This window comes from Pithys albifrons, chromosome 5 (genome assembly GCF_047495875.1).
Source record: "Pithys albifrons albifrons isolate INPA30051 chromosome 5, PitAlb_v1, whole genome shotgun sequence".
Taxonomy (NCBI): Eukaryota; Metazoa; Chordata; class Aves; order Passeriformes; family Thamnophilidae; genus Pithys; species Pithys albifrons.
Window position 1 is genome coordinate 34,778,483 of NC_092462.1, and position 12,361 is coordinate 34,790,843.

Below are 12,361 nucleotides of genomic sequence, written 5' to 3' on the forward strand. Positions count from 1 at the left end.
TCAGTAAGACAAGGTAATGATTTCCTTAAGTGGAACACAAAATTTACATGAAAAAAGTACCTCAGACTTGCCCACATGATTGATATTAAGTGAATAATGAGGCTGCTACCAACATAAAGGGGCAGACTGACATTTGAACGGTAATATTTAACTGGAAAAAAAGACATGTACTAGAGAGAAGAGGCATAGTAGGCAATTAATTCAGATAAGTTAATACAAAAAAATGAGCTCAGTTCACCTTTGCAGAGCAATTTCTTCACAGTGAATTCCTCAGGAGAGTAGAGCATAGTCTGTCAGTGGGAAAGGTGTGTTAAAATTATTGCTACTGTATCGGTTAACACTGGTGGAAATACTAGTTTAGATGGAGCTGCAGTTTTCTCTGGCATATTTTTTAGATTCCTTCATACCTTGAGCATATTAACAGCTCTGTAGCTACAGCTGCTGTTATTCCATATGAAGAAGACAACCAAGAACCACATACCAGACCAATTATAATGACCAAATGGGTGTCTGTGTTCTTTGCTTGCCATACCTGGAATTTTTATTTTGGAAATACTCAATATTCAGTATATTTGTGGCCAGTATTTAGATTTTAGATTTAGATTTCTAAAGAGATATTAAAGTTGAGGAAGAGTTTGTGCTGAAGAAGGTCCTCAAATCAGCTTTATAAGTTCAGAAAAATAGCCTTTAAATATAATAGTAAACTTCTCTGAAATCCTTTCAAGTTCAGAAATTAGTATAGTTTTTGCAAACCTTTGCTAAACCTATGAGTCTTATGTCAAGTTAAAAAGAATAAGAAAAAGAAAGAAAAGAAAAAGAAAAAGAAAAAGAAAAAGAAAAAAAGAAAAAGAAAAAGAAAAAAGAAAAAGAAAAAAGAAAACGAAAAAGAAAAAAAGAAAAAAGTTAGGGGAGGGCAGGGAAGAAGAGGGGAAGGAGCCAAGATGAGGTGAGACAACATAAAAAGAAAAACATTTAACATGGAGGAGATGGCAAGCAAAGAAGAAGAAAGAAAGAATCATGCTATGCACATTATTTAAGGCAAAGCATAAAATTAGAAAGGGAATTAAGGTAGGAAAAGTTATGAAGAGTACTTAATTATGATGTTTGCAATGAAATTCAAATTCACATAAGAATATTACATTAGCTTTCCAAAGATACTATTAAATTTGAGTCAGGTTCTGCAGGCATGAACCATGAAATGAGACTCTTCTATTAAAAAGTAAGCAGCTTCATGGTGCGAGCCACTGACACACTAGCAGTATGTGGTACACTACTGATTCAGACTCTGGTAAGAGGTGCTGACCAAAAGTGACTCTTTCTTTCTTTCAGGTATTCCCAAGCCTCACAGTTTTAGCAATAATGAATATATAGCTGATGTGGTGAGCAACATCAGTTTACTTATCAGGCTGCCAACAAATCTGGATGTTTTATAAAAGAATAGGTACATCCCTTTCTCCAGCTGTCACCAATCATGAGTGTCCTCACACAAGAGTAGCAGGAGCTCAGATCATTGTTGGGGAGAGAAAATGGATTGAAACCTTGCAGCAGTAATGTGGTACATCTAACTCAAGCCAGCTACAAAATACATGAGAGTAAAGCAGTTATGCCACAAGAAAACATTAACAATGCTCTTGATTTTCATTTTTTCAGTAAGTTGAAAATAGCTGCCTTGGTAACCAAGCATACTTTACAGTAGAATGTCTCAAATGGGAAGGACTAAGCTAGTGCTTTTTCAGAGCTGACCGCACCCTGGTAGTTAGGTTAAAATGAGAAACACAGTTTTTAATCCCTTCGGACAGAAAGAAGAATTGAAGTTTAACATTTAGACAGGACAAGCATGTTAGCCACAGAGATAACAGATAAAAAGACAGAAAAAATCTTCCTGCTATTGAGTGAATCTCCAACAATTTTGCAATGTCATCATTTTCATTACTTTTCAATTTGTGCTTTTAAAAAAATAAAGTCTCATTTCCATTGTAATTACTTGTGCATTGAGGATTTTCTTCAAGATAAAATAAAAGTTGCTTCATGTTCATATTTAAGTCCACATAAAAACTAGGCATGGTGAAACAATGCTAGAAATACATATCCCCAAGACCAGACAAAAGGTGTTTTTTAAAGCAAAAACCGCAAACCTAGAAGCCAGCGGCTTACTCCAGTTTTACTGGAGTTGCTTTCCTAGTCTGCTGTTTGCTGTACTGCTGTGCTTCATATAGATGCTACACTTCATATGTATTCAGAGAAGATCAGGAAGAAAATAGATAGAGCTATTTCACATAACAAAGAATGACTGTACAGCTGCAATGGAGGAAGGACAGAAGCTGCCTTCCTTGTTCTTCCTCCTCTGAATAAAAAACCCTACCAAAATGAAACAGTTCATGTTGTGTTTCCTGCTACACACTCAGAAATAGAAAAGCGTACTGCCCGCTGCCTGAACTAACCATGCTAACAGGAAATGTCCAATTAATTAATATTACACCATAATGCTTGTTTCTCACTTTGACCTTGAGTACTCATCATTAGTGAGCCAATTTTACTTGGAAAAATTAGGTAAGTGATGTCCCCATGTACGTGACCATGCGGTAAATATATACCACTATGCCTGTGAAGGATTGATGGGTTTCTGCATGATGTTTCTTGGCATAGAGAGATCTCCACACAAACTATTTTTAATACAAAGAATCAATTTATCATCTTTTTCATATGTTAACTCTTCCAAATTTTATGCCCAGTTATACCTTTTTTTCATTTCATCCTGACTATGTCCTTCCTTTTCCTTCTTCTTGAAACTACATAAACCAGTTCTTAAGTTAATGCACTGAATATACTGATACAGTGAGGTCTTAGCAGCATCTGTTTTTATTAACTTTGTATAACCCAGACATTTGTTTTTCCTCATTCTACAAATGTCTGCTGAGAGCCTAAGGGCCGAAAGGCAAAAACATTTTTTGTAAAATAGAGCACTAGAGGATATCTAGCTGTAAAGAAATACTTGCCATGTGCTTCAATGCAAGGTCTGTTCTGAAGAGGAGTGAATCATCTTTGTTATGCTAACATAAAATGTGTACCCTATGTAGTTCTACAGGTGAAGTATCCTAACCTGCTGAAGTATCCTTGTTAACAATGTGAGAGCATTTCAATTAGAAGATGTACAGATACAGTATGAGTATTAGTGTACTACCGAAACACAGCACACATAAATCCACATACATAAGGATTTTCTAACAAGAAAACTGTCTTGGTAATTTAGAATCATGAATGTGAAATATTACCTCTCCTGCTACCCGCCCCCTTTTATCCTTGTAATACCACACCTGCAAGTGCTGCACTTCAAGTTACTTCTCATACAATTTCAATTCAGACCTACATATCTTCATATTCTATACATGATATGTTGTTATACTTGTTACCCACTACCAAGTGTTTTAAATAGTTGTTACTTGCATTTAGGAGTGTGTGATACCTCCCCATCCCTCAGGCCGCTGATTTGTTCTCTGCTCTCATACCAGAATACACATTACAAGTATTAGACCAAGGAATTTTTCCTCTGAAGTTTGACTATTGGATTGCTAATATAGTTGCATTTCAGTAGCCAATATGCTTGCTCAAGATGACCAATTCTATGAAAACACTGAAAATTAAGACAAAAAGACATAAAAAGCTGTCTACCATGAAAAACAAGTAATAAAATTAAAATAAGAGACTGAGAAAAACAATGTTATGAGGTAAAAACTAGAGACTGTTTTGCCATTTGCACTGTTTTCCATCTTGTGAACTTTTACTTCAAAATATGTACAGTTCCTAATGTGTATTTCCTTCAGAAAGAAAATCCTAATGCAAACATTGAATAAAAATGAACAGATTTTACAGAACTGAAACAAAAATGAGTTATTGTGACAATCCAGGATGAGTGTTCTGCTGCCAAGTAACATTTACAATCTAATAAATGAGGTAAGTTAGATATTACAAAAGCTACTAGTAAGTCTTTTTATATATTGGTTTCTTGGTAAGGTAGATCTGTACTGGTTTTTGCCAGTCGTTGTGTTTGTCCTATACATAATATTTAGCAGCTTAAAAGGAAGAGTTAAACTATGATTCAGAAAAGTGGCCTCAATGAATGCAATGGATTGAAGTGTATTGTATATATAATAATTCATTATTTTCTGTATATATTTGAATTATCAAGATTTCTGAACACATAAGATAAAAATAAGTCGCTGGTCTACAGCTTCTCCAGTTACCAACAGAACTTCTATACAGAAATCAATACAGGATTTAGAGGCTACAGAACAGGCATGGACATACTCATAAAGAGTTAGTTTCAATAATGAGAGTATAACTAAGGTTTATGCAAGTTTTCATCCTTGTAAAGAATTGCTATGTTTCCCTCTCAAAAAAGGGCCAATGAATCTATCCAGGGAGCATTCTGGATTCACAATATTGTCTTTGTCATGGTGTTCCCTTCTTCTCAAATGGTATTATGTAGCCAAAAGGAAGATAAAAAATCTGTTAGAACTTCATTGAGACTGTAATGCCACTTGATTCTCCTTGAGCCTAAAGTTTCTATCTGCAATAGGAACACTAATTTCTCTAAAAAGATAAGGAGATCCACATTTATGTTGGCATTTTAACCTGCTGTGCTCTGCACTGCAAGCACAGCATGTACAATACCTGTGGAGTTTTTATCTTCTCAGTTTAAGACAGTCATGGCATGCTCTGGTTAGTCCTTTTGCTTCTCATAAACAATGATACAGGTATGGGTGATAATAATCTTAGTTCATTCCATGTGCTCTAGACATTGCTTAGGACACAAAGAAAGTTCTTTTTCTCCTATTTTATGTTATTCTGTGAGTTCTTTCCAAGCTTTATGTGGTTTCCCCATTGCAGATGGAGTCATGTATTTGGTCATAAGAGAGAAGCAGCAATATGCTTTACTGATGTAAAACAGAGAGTTAACAAAGTCCAATGGTAAATGTGACAGTGATTTAACAAGAGCCAACAGTGAGGTAAGCTTGATTACTTACTGCATAGAGGATAGGGTCAGACAAAACTGTCGCTAGACCCTTCCATTGAGTCATGAGGTTCAGAAAGGACCCTCTTAAATTCTAAACTCCTTCTTAGGAAGGAGTGTAGGTACAGATGGATCGACTGCTAGTTCCTGACTTGGTCAGTGATTTATGTCTAAAGGATTATATATGCACAATCAAGCCTACATATCACTTAGTTACGATTTCAAAATTTAGCATGGTATTAATCATTTAACAAGTGTCTGTTGCAGCAAGGAATCTCTCAGACTCAAGAAGTACCTTGAGAGGCATTCCTTCTCCAGGGGACTTTCTCTGGTGCAACCTACTGCTGTGCAGGAAAGCTCAGTGGACTCTGGGCTGTCCAGTATTTATGGAGTAAGATGATATCACTTACAATCATATCTGCATACCAGAAAGACATCTGGGCCACTATTCCAAACAGCCCTTGGCCACCAGGTTGACATTCATCCATGAAGGAGGAGGATGCCTCCTCTAAGGAGGCACTGCCCCATGCCCCAGGTATCAATGATGTGTCTCATTTACATATTCTCTAGATGCTTAACTGTAGCATAACACAGTTTCATTCTTCATATTAAAGCAGAGCAAACATTTTCAGTCACTATAAAATTGCATTTTGCAACCATATCTTATTCAAAGATTCATCAACAGTGATTCATTTTTTGAAAAAAAAAATAATCCTCTACAAGACCTTCATAACTCTTTATAGGCTGACATTATGCTGGAGATGGTAAAGGTTTGCATACCCAAATTTCATATGCAAATGCCACATCTACCTTGTTCTCTCAAGATCATACATTATCATGATTTAGTTTCTGTTTGGAGACTCCAGTTTCCCATTCATCTAGATGTGGAAGAAAAATTCCACAGTACAACTCTGGCTACTGAACTTTATTTGAATTGGAATTACTGTCCTGTGTACAGATGGGCTGCACACCTCTGTAATAGTTTACTTGGTCAGTTTCTAGTTTTCTCATTTGTACTTGAGCTGAAGATGCATGAATATCCCATAAAGTAGATATTTTTACTATGCTGGCAGTGGTTCATTCTTGTTTAAACTGCAGTAAGCTGCTACTGCATTCACAGTTTGGGATGTTTTTCTTTCTGCTGACTCCTAGATCTACATGAACCAATTCGTCTCTTTTGCATTTCATTGTGATACATAATTTGGAATTGCTGGATTCTCATTAGAGTTTTTTCCTTAACTAAAAGGGGTCTTTTTGGCAACAGAAACCCCTTCAGTCCTTCTTGTATATGTCTTGCTGATGAGATAACTTAACTAACATGTTCCTTCATGCCTTGTTCTCAATTCATTTTAAGGAAGAGTAATAATTGAAGCCTAATAGCTATCACCCAGAATTCATGGATCTGACTTGCTCCCAGCTTCAGAACTGACAGATATAATGAGAATCACCTAACTACAATAATTTAGATATAATTAGTAAGATATTGTATTAACCAGCAGTGTCTCTGAATACACAGCAACTGTTAATAGAAATTAAATTTGAGATTGTTTATAATTCTGGAAATATGTGCGTAACCATGCTTCTCTCTGACGACCTGTGAAAGAACCTGAGGGAACAGTGTGAAGCTGTCAGGAGACATTTAACTTGCATATTAGGAAAAGATTCTTCACCCAGAGGGTGGTGGTTGGGCCTTAGAACAGGCTCCCCAGGAAAGTGATTACAGCACCAAGCCTTCCAGACTTGAAGAAGTGTTTGGACAGTGCTCTCAGGCACATAGTGTGATCCTTAGGATTGTCCTGGGCCAGTAGATGGATTCAATGATCTTGGTGGGTCCCTTCCAACTCAGGGTATTCTATGAATGTGACTCTTGGAAACTCAAATCACCAATTTATTCCAAATTGACTAAAGATAGTTGAGATTCAGTTCTTAATTTAAAATGTATGGCATCCATCTTTACCTGCTGCTCACAATTTAATCAAACCTGACAACACAAAAAACAGCTCCCTGCTAAAGTTTGTGGGAAACAGAAAAGAAAGGGAATGTTAGTCAATAGTTCATTTAAATATGTTCAGATGTGTATTTTCATTTAGGTCTATCTGAAGAGAGCATTAATGTGTAAAGATCAGTTTTCTTCCTGAACTTGACATCACAAAATTCATCCACTGTTTAAGCAGTGGGAGACAATAATTTTCAAACCACAAAGAAACCCATACAAAAATCTATAATAATTTATCTGAAGAGTCAACCTGACACATATTCATTGCTTTGATTGCAGTAATACCACTCACACAAGTAACTCCACAAAACTATATGTTCATGCTAAAGAACAAATGCTATAATAACACCCCATAAATCAAAGCAAAAGCCCTAAGTGAGTCAAGTTTTTTTATCAAGACAGATGAAATGAGTGTCTATTTTTCACAGAATAAACAGAGGAGTTATTTCACAAAGCCTAAATACAGCATCTGTGGCTTCAGATATCCACATTCATATATCTTGCTTTGCTTATATGGATAAGCATGTACTAACATATATTACCCAGTTAAAAGCAGGCTAGCTTTCCAGCCAATATTGCTGTAGCTGTCCCTTCTGACATTCCTAATGTCTCCATAATTGCTATTGTTATAAATTGCTGTGAGTTTTCAGGAATAAGTTAGTAACCGTTTGTTGTCATTTGTACTGGTTAACACAGCTCCCTGATCTTTAGCAGCCTCTCTGCTTCCTGTAGTCCTGAAAACAAAGGGAAAGAAACCTTTGCTTCACTAAGTCCCCAAAAGATCTGGCATCTTATTAAGATTTAGATGGTCTGACCAAATAAATGAATAAATAAACAAACAAACAAACAAATAAATAAATAATCATTTCCCAGTTTCAATTTCCATGAAAAGGGACCTGTAGGTCCTGGTTGATGGCAAGTTGAATCTGAGTCAGCAGTGTCCTGACAGCCAGGAGAGCCAACTCTATCCAGAGGTGCATCAGGCACAGCATCGCCAGCCAGTCAAGGGAGGGGATTGTCCCACTCTGCTCTGCACTGGGAAAGCCTCACCTTGAATATTGTGTGCAGTTTTGGGCACTGAGATATAAGAAAGTTACTAAGCTATAAGAGAGCATCCTAAGGAGGGCAAGGAAAATGGTGAAGCACCTTGAGGGTAAGCTGTAGGAGAAGTGGCTGCAATTGGTCTGTTCAGCTTGGAGAAGAGGAAACTGAGGGGAGACCTCATGGCAGTCTGCAACATTCTTGTGAGAGTAAGAGGAGGGGCAGGCACTGATCTCTTCTCTGTGGTGACCACTGACAGGACCTGAGCGAATGGCCTGAAGTTGTGTCAGGGGGAGATTAGGTTGGATATTAGAAAAACGTTCTTCATCCAGGGAGTGTTTGGGTGCTGGAAGAGTCTCCCCAGGAAAGTGGTCACAGCACCAAGCTTGACAGAGTTCAAGAAACATTTGGGCAATACTCTCAGGCACATGGTGTGACTCTTGGGGGTGGTCCTGTGCAGGGCCAGAAGCTGGACTTGATGATTCCTGTGGGTCTCTTCCAATTTGGCATATTCTGTGATTCCATGATTCTGTGAAATATCACATAATGAGAATTCAGATTTTAGAAAAGAAACCATCTGAGTGTTCTGTCTCATCCACTCTCCCATAGTAAGCCCCTACAAATTCATATTATTTCAGTATACAATGACAGTCCAATTAAAGAGGAAATCAAAACCTTCAGAAAAAAACTATAGTGCAGTAGTATCCAGCTTTGAAGACTTACACAACTCATAACAAACAAACAAAAATTTTGTTTTGAATTAGAACACATCAATTCTCTCGCCGTTTTCTCTTGACATGTCCACATGCAAATAGAAAACCCCAGTATCAGAGAGAGGTTATTCAATGGCAGATGGGGTTCTGGCAATAGTGAAATTCCTTAGGATTTGAGTGGTAAGCAAGGGTAAACAGTTCCATTTTTGGAGATGGATATTGTAAGTTAGTCTTTCAAAGGTGCTTTTCTGTCTCTGTAGATGGAAGATTGGGAGACTCATGGTTCTGGACACAGGATGCAATGCTCAAACAGAATGAAATCAAGATTATGTGGACATCATCTCCAGTTCTTCAATTTTTTGGTCTACAGAAACCAGAACTTTTATTCTTAAATTGACATTAAAGGAACTAGGATTCATGTTTCAATTCAAAGAGTTATCACTGCATCCAAACTTTTCCGTAAGTTTTTTCCTGTTGTTTTGTTGGGGGTTTTTGTTGTTGTTTTCATTTGGTTTGGTTTTTTTAAAGTCACAATATGTAGGATCCAGTTCATCCATCATGGTCCTAGGTTGTTCACTATAAGTTTAAAACTTTTAGAAAAGTTCTGCGTAAAGAGTTTCTAGTCATTGCATTTTTGTGTTCACAATTTCACTGGGGTGTTTTTCCACATAATTACCCTTGAGCATGCAAAACAAAGCCTATGCCCAACAGAACTTTAATTTAGAAGGCATGCCAAGCCATCATCCATGTGTGTAGGGAGAATTTACAGGTTTCTTTCCTACAAATGCATTACTGATGAATAGATATACAATTCTTTCTGCCACTAAGTTATCTCCATGTAGGTAATGCAGACCACACTTCCCAAGGAGATCTAGTATCTTATTTGGTTAGGAAATCAAAGTATTTATAGTTTCTTCAAGTATATCCTACAAAGCAAAATTCCATCTTGCAGAATTAAAAAGGAAGCACTGAAAATATATAGAGAGAAAACAAAAGATATCACCAATAGCATTATGAAAAAAAGTGTAAAGAGCTAATGATGGCAGGAGTAATAAAGTCAATTCTTCTCTAGAAAAAGGCTATGTAAGAGCAATCCTGAAAGTGTTACATTCACGACATGAAGTATAGCATTGTTTTTCTCTGGGCTAGTAGACCTTTCAAAGCTTGTTTTGTATTACATACCACATGCTATTTTGAATATTTTGTAGCCAGTTTTCTTCCTATCCACGTGTTTAATACATATTGAGAAACAAATATTATTTAATTGTTTTTTGATTTTGTCAGATTACAATGCTACTAGTTTGCATGGCAACTGATATGCACAGATACTGATTTTCAGAAACTGTCTCATGTTCTCAGAAATATTTCCTTTGTTTTGATATGGGGGAATTCAGTTGTCTAACAGACCCCCTAATCAATGTAATAAGCACTTCGTAAAGAGTGGGAGGCTTCTACAGTAATTAAAAAAAACTGTGGTAAACTGTGTGGGAACTTTTCAGATAAACCAAAGTCCAATGCTAAAGCATTTTCTCAAATCTATGTTTACCTTGGGTAATATTTAATACCACAGTAGTCATTTGGGAGAAAACTGTCAACAAAATCCAAACAATGCACACAGATAAAAAAGAAATCAATTACATATTCACTAGTGTACTTTTAGTCAATCTCATTTGCTTTCTATCAAGATGCAAAAGTAAAACCTCTACATGTCCAGTAAAGGTTGATAGGGCTGATAAGAATACATTTCCATACTTAACAACATGTACTATATAATAGCTCAAAAATATGAGAGCTTCTTGTTTGGATAATGGGTGGAGGGAGAAGTTCAGTTGCACAGATGAAACATGCATGCTTTTTTTTTGCTGTACATTCACATGCTCTAAATAAATTTCTCAGGACACAGTTCAGATATGTCTTTAAAAACCAGTTGATGAAGAACTCCAATATGAGTACTCTGGTTTAAATCCAAACAGGACTAGGATGGTTGTTGTGCAGCCTGGGCAGAACACAGTTTCTTCGCAAGAAATTCCTGCATCTCTTGGTAGCAGATAGAATTTTATTGTTGACTTGAAACTGACCTGTAAAACTATGTCTTGGGTGAAAAACTTAAAACCAAAACCCAACAGATCTACAATACAGTTAGAAAACAATTTAAACAGCAGACATTTAGAAGTAAAACAAGTGCTGATATGAGTCATCTGATTACCAAAATGCTATAATCCACACAATCCTGATGCCAGGCCCAAACATATATTTTATCCACGTGTCTGATATATAAAGCAACACTAGAAGCAGAAATCACAATCTTGGATTTCATTCTCCCTCAAAGAGAACCTATACAATTATTGTACTTCAAATCCAGTGCTAGAAAATGTTTCAGCCCAAAATCGCCTCTGACTGTGTTGAAAAGCAAGTTTGAATTGCTGTAGCTGGAGGTAAGGCTGAAACTCTATGCCCTCCTTTCCACTTAAACAAATTCCCCACTCATATCATTTGTGTTGAAAAGGATGACCTGAATCAACACTCAGGTAAGAGGGACACATACTATCATGATCTTTGTTGGAGGTAAGACAACCTGTTTTGAGTGGGTTGGTGTTCTTGTTAGCCTACAACCTGAAAGGTAAAATCAAAGCAAGCCTTTATAGAGTCAGAGTTTAAGTGATATAAGAAGGAGAGAAGAGTTTTGATTTACAGTTCCAGACTTTGTTCCTTACATTTGTCTTTGTTCTTTATGCTGAACTTTGCTACCAGCACACTCACACTCCTCTATTCTATGAGGTGCACAATAAGGAAAAAATATGAATGTCAGGAGTGCCAGTTAACTTCACATATTTCATTTGAAAAATGTATAGCTGATCTCTCAGCCTCCAAGCAATATACAGCACTTCATATCCAGCCCTCACTTTGTATGCTTCCTTGAAGGCCTAATAGAAGCTCCCTCTTGTCCCCTTATGGAATACAGTATCAAAAAATAAAGACTTCTCATTAATATACATCTAAAATGAAGAAGTGTTTGTTCACTTATAACACCCTTCTAATTTTAAAAATTTGGGTATGATAGTACAACAACTACCACAAAACTTTAGAGTGCAGTCCTTTTAAACTCATCTAGGGACCAGCACTAAATTCTTGTTAGGTAGAAGTTATGGCTCTTAGTAAAACTCTTACTAAATTGTCTGCATTTTAACCCATAAGATTTACTGAGATTTACTCTTCCTATTGTCTCCCCACTTTCTGTTGAGGTCGGGAGAGTGAGCAGTTCTTCAGGTGCTCAGCTGCTGGCTGTGGTCAGCTCATAGCAGTACTCTGTATTTGCAGCAGTAAATGGCCATTTTGATGTCAAAAGCCCTGGGCCAATTCCCAACACTGCTCAGAAAAAAGTAATAAAAGTCCAAATTCCTATGTTTGGTCTTGTATATTGCCTATGGATAAGAGATATAATAGTGTGGAGAAAAAGTCTTTATCTCCCTCCAACCAATTTATATTTAAATAAAACTATTTTAAGATATATGATGTATAGGCACCCCCAGAAATAACTAGTTGCTCAGATAAATTAATCCTTTCATGAATAAAGTGATAAAATGGTAAGTTTTCACTGTT